General features: G+C 39.9%; 1 protein-coding gene and 1 non-coding gene across 2 annotated transcripts in view; one reads left to right on the top strand and one right to left on the bottom strand.

Annotated features, from left to right (window-relative positions):
• Positions 1-4,780, bottom strand: part of NCOA7 (nuclear receptor coactivator 7) — a 160,974-nt gene extending 156,194 nt beyond the window's left edge. Inside the window, exon 1 of the mRNA XM_044249430.1 lies at positions 4,119-4,780. The gene's annotated coding sequence lies outside the window, so the exon portion shown is untranslated. The remainder of the gene's footprint in view (positions 1-4,118) is intronic.
• Positions 4,781-5,242: 462 nt separating this feature from the next.
• TRNAE-CUC lies at positions 5,243-5,314 on the top strand. Its single transcript has one exon. It is a non-coding gene; the product is annotated as a tRNA-Glu (tRNA).
• The last annotated feature ends 4,214 nt before the right edge of the window (positions 5,315-9,528 follow it).

A 9,528-nucleotide genomic window follows, 5' to 3' on the forward strand; every position in this document is an offset into this window, starting at 1 on the left:
GAGTAGCTGTACCATTTTACATTCCCATCAGTAAAGTATGCATGATGAGTGGCACATTTTTAATCTATTAAATATATTTATTAAAGTATAGTCCTACATGTCTCTTAATATCCACTACTCTACTGTAATTCCTTATTTACTTGAACTCTACCAGACTGAACTTCAAGGTCAGGAATCCCATTTTGTTCATCTTGATGTCCTTCGTGCCTAATATTATTAGTCCCTGCCTAATACAGTCCCTGACATATATTAGTAAATAAATATTTGTTTAATAAATGAACAAATTAATGAACAGAAGAATAGCCGAGTCAGACTGAAATCAAATTGAAAAATAAAATTGTCAATAAATTATAAGTGACTTTGAATTGGATACAATGATTTTTCTTCCAATATATAGCAACATTTTCAAATCAGAAATCAGCACTCTATAAGAAATCGGAGCAAATCTGTAAAAACTAAATGCCAAATTATGTTGGGCCAAGTTATTCATATTACTACTTTGGTAAAAGAAGAAGATTGGAAATAATCTAAATGACTGATATGAACTGCTTTAATAAAATACATAAATAGTGGAATACGATATAGTTATCAAAAGTAATGAGAAAACTTTTTATGTAAAGAATGTCCCTCTTTTAGGGGCGCCTGGGTGGCTCAGTGGGTTGAGCCGCTGCCTTCGGCTGGGGTCATGATCGCAGGGTCCTGGGATCGAGCCCGTAGGGTCCTGGGATCCAGCCCCGCGTCGGGCTCTCTGCTCAGCCAGGAGCCTGCTTCCTTCTCTCTCTCTCTCTGCCTGCTTGTGATCTCTCTCTGTCAAATAAATAAATAAAATCTTTAAAAAAAAAAAAAAAAAGAATGTCCCTCTTTTAAAAGATATTAATTTTAAGAAGTTAGAAAAAGTATGTAGAGTATGTCCCTCTTTGTGTAAAAATAAAACAAAGAGATTAAAAAAGAAAAGATATATGCATAAAGACCTTAATTCTCTCTAAGCCAGTCTATGAACTACAGGGTGTGCCTGAACCATCTTGGGACAGAAGGTAAAGAAGTGCTCAAAAATATATCAAAAGAATATGGGAGCAAACTTAAAAGGATTCCTCTGGCCAAATTTGGGACAATTTAATTATTAAGAAAAATGACAGTGCTGGATTATAACACACTGAATAAAAACAAAAAAAGAATATATGAGTCCAGTCTGATATTTCAAAATTAGAGAATAAAAAGAGAAAGGAGAGAAAGGGAAGTTATTTACAAGAGAAAAATAAAATGAAAACACCATTTTGCAATCACCACAGTAATAACTGATTCAAGCAAAGATTATCAGTGGGTGAAAGTTTACTGAGGAACAGAAGATTCATACATTCTCAAAGCATGGTGGACACCTTAACCAAATGCTTGAATTTACTATATGTTTCCTATAGCTGCTGTAAAAAAATTAGCACAAACTCAATGGCTTAAAGCAACACGAATATATTATCCTACAATTCTATAATCCGGAAGTCTGACATTGGGTCTTACTAGGGTAAAATCTAGGTGTTGGGAGGGCTGTTTTCTTTGTGGAGGCTCAAGGGAAGAATCTGCTTCCTTGCCTTTTTCAGCTTCCAGAGGCCACCTGAATCCCTCAGCTCAAGGTCCTCTTCCCCTTCTTCAAAGCCAACAAAGGTAGGTTGAGTTTTCTTCCAACCACATCACTGGGACACTAATTCTCCTACTTCTCTCCTTTACTTATAAGGACGCTTGTGATGATTTTGGGCCCCCTCAGAGAATCCAGGATACTTTCCTGTGTCTCAGAATCCTTAATTACATCTGCAAATTTCCTATTGCCATGTAAAGTAACAGATTCATGTGTTCTAGAGATTGGGATGGGGACATCCCTGTGGGGGCTATTATTCTGCCTACAACATTGACCATGAAAGACAATATGATACATCAGCATTATGCCATTCTGATGTCATGTACTGAGAAGGACACATAACTTAAGGTTCTTTTCTTTTCAAAAGAGATATTTATCTGAATTGATAAATTCAGTTCTGAAAGAACTGTCTTTCACGATTCAAAAAGATCAATATTGTTAAGAAAAATTGGGAATTGTTCCAGAATTATTCCGGAATAATGGTTTCAGAATCTTAAAAGTCTAAGAAGTGTTATTTTGACAAGTGAAACATTAGTTTTTAACTGTATAATAAATAATATTGTATTACCTTTAAGACTTTTTTTTTTTAAAGATTTTATTTATTTATTTGACAGAGAGAAATTACAAGTAGATGGAGAGGCAGGCAGAGAGAGGGAAGCAGGCTCCCTGCTAAGCAGAGAGCCAGATGCGGGACTCGATCCCAGAGCCCTGAGATCATGACCCAAGCCGAAGGCAGCAGCTTAACCCACTGAGCCACCCAGGAACCCAATATTGTGTTACCTTTAAATTACCTAAATGTGATAATTGTATTCCTTGTCCTTAGGAAATACAGGATAAAGTATTTAAAAGTAAAGTATTACGATGTCTGCAACTAACCCCAAATGCTTCAGAAGAAAGATGAAGAGAAAGCAAATACAGCAAAAAAACAACAACTGGTGAATCTAGATCAGTACTGGAAAATAGAAATAAAATACAAGGCACATATATAATTTTAAATAGTCTAATAGATACCTTAAAAAGTGAAGAGAAAGTGAAATAAATTTTTATGATATTTTAGCCTGATATATTTCTTTAAAAAAATTTTTTATGTAGAGAGGGACAGAGAGAGAGCACCCACCTGAGCGGTGTGAGAGGCAAGAGGGAGAGGGAGAGAGAGAATCCCAAGCTGACTCAACGCCAAGTGTGGGGCAGGACAAGGGGCTCAATCTCATCACCCCGGGATCGGGATCATGAACTCAGCTGAAATCAAGAGTCCCCCTCCCAACCCAGCGAGCCACCCAGGTGCCCCAACCCGATATATTTCTAATTTAAAAACATAATCAAAGTAAACATTATTGAGCTATTTTACTTTTCTTTCCTTCTATATTAAGGCTTAAAAACCAGTAGGCAAGGGTGCCTGGGTGGCTTAGTGGATTAAGCCGCGGCCTTTGGCTCGGGTCATGATCTCAGGGTCCTGGAATCCAGCCCCGCATCTGGCTCTCTCCTCAGCAGGGAGCCTGCTTCCCTTCCTCTCTCTCTGCCTGCCTTTCTGCCTACTTGTGATCTCTGTCTGTCAAATAAATAAAAAATCTTAAAAAAAAAAAAAAAAACCGAGTAGGCAGTCATCACCTATAGAACATTTAAGTTTGCGTTAGCTGCATTACAATCCACAATAGTCACATGGGCTGATCTTACTAAATTGGACAGCACAGCTTCAGATGAAGGAAATATGTGTGTTCATTGTCCTACACTTGCAATTTGCTGTGGGTTTGGAATTTTTCAAGATAAAAAGCTGGAAAAAAGAGGGAGATTAGTTTGTGTATGCATAGACTGTTTCTAGGATACAGAAGAAACTTAACACTGGTTACCTCTGGGAAGAAGAAATTAGTGACTGGGGAAAAGAGAGGGATGGTGGTGTTTATTGCACCTTTCTGTCCTTTTGAGCATATTGTGACTAAGCCTATTAAAACTTAAATTTCTAAAAAAATAATATTCACTTTGTCTTCGTGTTCAAAACCAGATCCTTTTCTACTAAGCGCTGATAACTAGCAATTCAGAGGAAAGAGCTCCACCTACTGAACCTGATTTCCTAAGAATTCCTTGATAGAGGAAAGTGTGTGTCCTATTTAAAATACAATAAGTTTAGAAATTTGTTGTGATTTTTCTATCTTTATCAGCCCTTAAAATTCCATTTACTCTTCCTGCTTGCATATTATTATTATTATTAAAGATTTTATTTATTTATTTGTTTGACTGAGAGAGAGAAAGTGCAAGCAGGGGGGAGCAGCAGGGAAAGGGAGAAGCAGGCTCCCCACTGACCAGGGAGCCTGACGTGGGATTTGATCCCAGGACCAGGGCATCATGACAAGCGGAGGACAGATGCTTAACGGACTGAGCCACCCAGCACCCCACCCCCTGCATATTATTAAACATTTTAGACAAATTTTATCAATAATCTAAACCATCTCAGGGTTGCCTGAAAACAAGAAACAATATTCAAACAGAGGCTCACCTAAATTCTACGACGGTGGATGACAGTGGGAACTCATCGTGGGGCCAGAGGTTGTGAGCAAGTTCATGGTGAATTGCTATCAGCTTTCCTGAAGCCTCCTTCCATCTTGCCGCGGAGCTGGGTCTCTTGGGTTACGTTTGTTCAACTGGAACGGTTGGCACTTCAAAGTGGAGTTACATCCTGCTGCCTTCGGCTCCTGTGTCATGAGGGTTTCTGAATTGAGGCTGGGCCGTAAGGCTGGTTGTTTCTTGTTGTTGTTGTTGTTGTTGTTTTGTTTTACTCCTCTGGTAATTGCATCACTTCCTGGCCGTGTCTCGCACAGAACCCTGAGCCGTGAAGCAGTTGCCCGGGTAATAACACTTCAAAAATACGGGGATGATGGAAACGCTGTGGGTCCGAAGGGTTTCCTCGGACCGGGGGCAGATGCTCTCCGCAGCGCTCTAGGCACGGCTCCCCCAGCACCCAGCGTCGTTAGCCTGTACTTAACTCAGTACGTAACCATCAGTACTTAACTCAGTACGTAACCATCAGTACTTAACTCAGTACGTAACCATCACGACAGCCAGATAATCGCGTCCTGGGAGGCCGCTGGGCCCTTCGTCCCCCGCAGTCCCAGAGCCCGCGCCGCGGGCCAAGGTGGGCCGTGTCACAGCCAGCTCCCCTGCGCGAAAGGCTCTCCGCGGGCGACAGTCCACCTTCAGACTTAGCACCAGGTTTAGTGGGACTTAACGTCTGCGCGGGAGGGAAGGTCAGCAAGAGACAGAGGGGAAACTTAGAAAGAGCAGCTGGATGGTGAAAAAAATAAAGCAAGTGACAAGCTTCCCGCGGTACTCTAACATTTGTATTGGTATAGATATTTATGTTACATAATTAGCATGAAGTATGTAATTAGTCTTTTCTAGCAGGGCAGTCGGACTTGGAGGGTCCAGTTCCCCCCACCCCCGGGAGCCACCTGGGTGCTGGGCTGGGAGCGCGCAAAATTTGCATTAGTTTAGGAGGCCTTGACCCAAAATGGGAACGGAGTGGGTGGGGCTTAGAGCGTAGAAGCTCTCTTCTTACTGGTCCGGTTGACGTAGAGATTTTTTAAAGTGGCAAATACATTTCAAGAAGAGCTAGTGCTAACTTCCCTGGTGGTCTAGTGGTTAGGATTCGGCGCTCTCACCGCCGCGGCCCGGGTTCGATTCCCGGTCAGGGAAAGCTCCTTTTGCGAGTACTAGGAATTCTTATTAGCAGTTTTGTTTTTTTCGATCATAAAAGTTGTTTTTTTAAATCATATTCATTTTGTTCGATAATAAAAGTTGAATTGGTTTTAAATGTTACTTAATCTAAGATTTAACACACGCCTTCATTTCCGCCCAGATACAGCGGCAGGTTCTATCCCTGTTCCTCAACGCGTCCGCGGGGTTGTTGGCCCAGAAGAGAATGTAAATACAGGGTTCCACCAGCTGGAGCACCTGCTGAGACGCTTTACCTAGATAGGGACTGGAGGGTTGGAAGGGAACAAAGTGAAAAGTGGAGGTCCTGTGAGACCTGAAGGGGAGGCCTGGATAGAGAGGAAGGTGCGTGAAGAAGAAGGACAGTGAGAAGAGTGGTGAGTGGGGAAATGGGGGCACTCCCTGTTCCAGTGCATGTCTCCTTAACGAAACCAGAGTGCAAGAACGTTGTGGAAGGAGAAGCAAAGCACTGAAGATAGAGCAAGCACTCCAACCCGGGGCTGACCAGGTCCTCTGTACATAATTAAAACAAAAATGGACGGAAGTAGAGCGAGGGGAGATTTGACCCTTACCCAGCACATAAAGGGGCAAATAAAACTGCCCATCACAGTTGTGTAAAAAGTCAAAGGAGAACATGTTTAAGGTTTTGAATATGGTCACTAATTTGGAAAGGGTGCTGACTGGGAGCGTGGTAAAGCAGGAAGCCGTGTTACAGTAAGATTTGGTTTGAAGAGGTCATCCAAGTGAATTTGTCCTATATGTGTGGAGTGAAAATTTTGACTAATAATGATAGATTTGGAGGAGATCCTGCTTTGAAAAGTGAGAACTGAAGGCCCCAAAGTAGAAATGCTTCCTAAGAGATTGAGTGCCGCATAAAGAGGCAAGGTTTGTAGGCTTGACTTCCACTAGAGGAGGACAAACTAAGAATGCCTGAAGGAGAAGAGTCAGTACAAGTCAGGGTTAAAGAAGCTAAAGAAGAGAGTCTAGAAATTGCAGTGTACCCACTAATAGGTATTTAAAAAATATTTAAATATTTAAAAATAAAAGGTGTTTTTCTCGCATGGTTAATTTTAAAAAATATTTTATTTATTTATTTGACAGAGAGAGAGAGAGAGAGAGATACCAAGAGAGAGAAGGAACACAAGAACAGGGAGTGGGAGAGGGAGAAGCAGGCTTCTGGTAGAGCAGGGAGCCTGATATGGGGCTCAATGTGGGGATCGATGGGGGGCTCAATTCAGGGCTTCATGTGGGGCTCAATGGGACCACCCTGGGATCATGACCAGAGCCGAAGGTAGACGCTTGACCACTGAGCCACCTAGCCTCCCTGGTTGGTTAATTTTTTAGTGGAGTTTTATTTTATTTAGTCTTGGTGTCATCCTTATTGTGTTTCACCAATACAATTGCTATTGTTAGTCAAATGAGTACACCTTTCCTAAATAATATTGTCATTTAGACACAGCAGTACTATATCACATTACATACACACAGCACAAAGTCGCTGCTTTATAGAGCCAGACTATTGTGCTCTGTTCCATCCTTATGGAAAAGGGGGAAATGCTGAAGGACTCTTTGTAGAAATATTCCACATATGAGGAGTTTCCTTAAATATGAAGCAGTAGAAAGTAATTAACCAGCACAGATGAAAGCAAAGGTTATTTGCTGCATACCAAAAACATTTTTCTGAACTTGTCAAGTTATTTCACTTTAAACACAAAATCATCAAATATGAAATTATTTCATTTTAAACACAAAACCATCAAATGATGCATAATTGAATATTAAGATGGCTGAGAGGAAGCAGGGTGGGAAGGAAGGAAGGGAAGGACTTTCATCAGCATCTAGTGCAGTGCTTGACATATGGTTGGTGCTGAATTAATGGATTACTTTATCAATTAAATCAAGGAGTTGATTGCAAAGACTTCACTTGAAAACAAGTGTTCAGCCCTCATAATTCCATTTTTTAAAATGAACCACAGCTCTGTATTTCCACTGGAAGAAGCAGAAAAGGAATTACACTGAATCAATCTTAATACACAACTTAATGAATTCTTTCAGATTCTGAGCACTGAATGAACTAAGCCCTTTATCTACAATAATCAAATCAATTCATACAACAATTAGCCTTGTTTTGTAGTTTGGGAAACACACACTCAGAAACATTATTTAACCTATTTGAAATCATACAAGTATGTGGGGAAACCAGGATTCCAACCTGATTTACCCATCCTAAATCTGATTTTCTTTAAGATTGCTCACACTACAACAAATTTTCTGGCGGCACATTGGCATCTTCTTTAGAGCACACTTTACAGATAGGATACAGATAGGGAGTGTGACACAGAAGTATATGACATTTCAGGTTCTCTTTTAAAGTTATAATTGAATCCTATACACGAAAAATTTAGTAAGAGTCAACTCTAGTAGTTTTGGGGGCTATCAGATTCCATAGAAACATGTGGAAAACATTTGTTTGTTTGTTTGTTTATTATTTTTGAGAGAGAGACAGACAGCAGGAGTGGTAGGGGCAAAAGGGGAGGGAGAGAGAGAATTTCAAGCAGACCCCACACTAGGTGCAGCTGAAAGCTAGGCTCAATCCCAAATCCCTGAGATCATGATCTGAACTGAAACCAAGAGTCAGATGTTTTCAACTGCACCACCCAGGCACCGTGGAAAACTTTTAGTTAAGAAACAAGCTCAACAGCAAAGGCAGTGTACTTACATTTATGGATAAGCATGTTGATTTGTGAAAGTGTTTTCTTTTCCCCCCTTCGGTACAATTTTTATTTATTTAAAAATCATCTTTGCCACATCTCCATTTGATCATTATTATTTTATTGACTTAAAATGATTCTTTTAAATTAAAATATTCTTCCTTTAATAGGTAGGCTATAGAAAAATAATACTTTTACATTTGTTACACAAAAGGAAAGCAATTTAAATTTAAACTACGACTGACATGACTAGCTTTTTTACCAGCTTGTCACATCCTATGAATTTTTATAATTTATATCACATAACACATTGTAATTTATATAACATGCTATAGTTTTATGTAAGTTATGTTTTCATAAATTCCTGGATGTCAGAGTTCATAAAATATACTTCTTCTGCCTTGCAAAGTGATAATCATATCATTGGTGGCCAAAAATTGTTGCTGTTTTTTGGTCTCGGTAATTAGTATGAAGCCTGAAGGCACTAACGGGATAGTAAGCCAAGAGCTCTGTGAGGGCAACACCTGTATCACATTCCACTTTGTATCCCCAAGGCTATGTTGGTACTTGGCACATAGGAGCAATACAAATGACTCTTGAGTGGAAAAATGAAAGAATGAGGCAAGACTGGAACTGACACTTCTCTCAAGAAAACTATGTGAGGAGTAAATTAAAAAACAAAAAGAGTATCAAATTCTTTTGTAATTAGGAAATGCAAATTAAAATTTAAAAGATTCTGTTTAATGAAAAAAAAAAAATCTTGGGGCACCTGGGTGGCTCAGTGGGTTAAAGCCTCTGCCTTCGGCTCAGGTCATGATCCCAGGGTCATGGGATCTAGCCCAGCGTCGGGCTCTCTGCTCAGCAGGGAGCCTGCTGGCTCCTCTCTCTGCCTGCTTCTCTGCCTACTTGTAATCTCTGTCTGTCAAATAAATAAATAAATAAATCTTTAAAAAAATGAAAAAAATCTTAATATCAAGTGTTGACAAGGATGTAGAACAACAGAACAACGGCACTTACATGCTAATGGAAGCAGTGTAAACTGGCGTGCTAAAATAACTTCGGGAAACAGTATGGTGTTATCTAGTAGACTTGGAGTTTCCCATGCCCAGCAATTCAACCCCTGGGAAGTCCCTGCACAGGGGCACCGGGAGATGCATAGAATGTTTACTGCAGCACCATCATAATAGACCCAAAGTGGAAGCAATCTCAATGGCCATTAAGAATAGAGTGGCTAAGTATATTGTGGTTTAGACATTTGATGAATTACTACAGTGTAGTGAAAATAAATGAATTACAGCTCCGCTTATCAACATATGAATCCAGAAAAATATGATTTAAAAGCAAATTGAATACAGAATGATTCCATTTTTTGAAGTTTTAAAATGCTAAAATAAAAATAGTGTTCATTGGTAAATATATAAACAGATGGCAAACTATAAATTAGAAAAGCAAGAGAGTGGTTATTGCTGGCTGATAGAAAAGAGG

Source organism: Neovison vison, chromosome 1 (assembly GCF_020171115.1).
Source record: "Neovison vison isolate M4711 chromosome 1, ASM_NN_V1, whole genome shotgun sequence".
Taxonomy (NCBI): Eukaryota; Metazoa; Chordata; class Mammalia; order Carnivora; family Mustelidae; genus Neogale; species Neogale vison.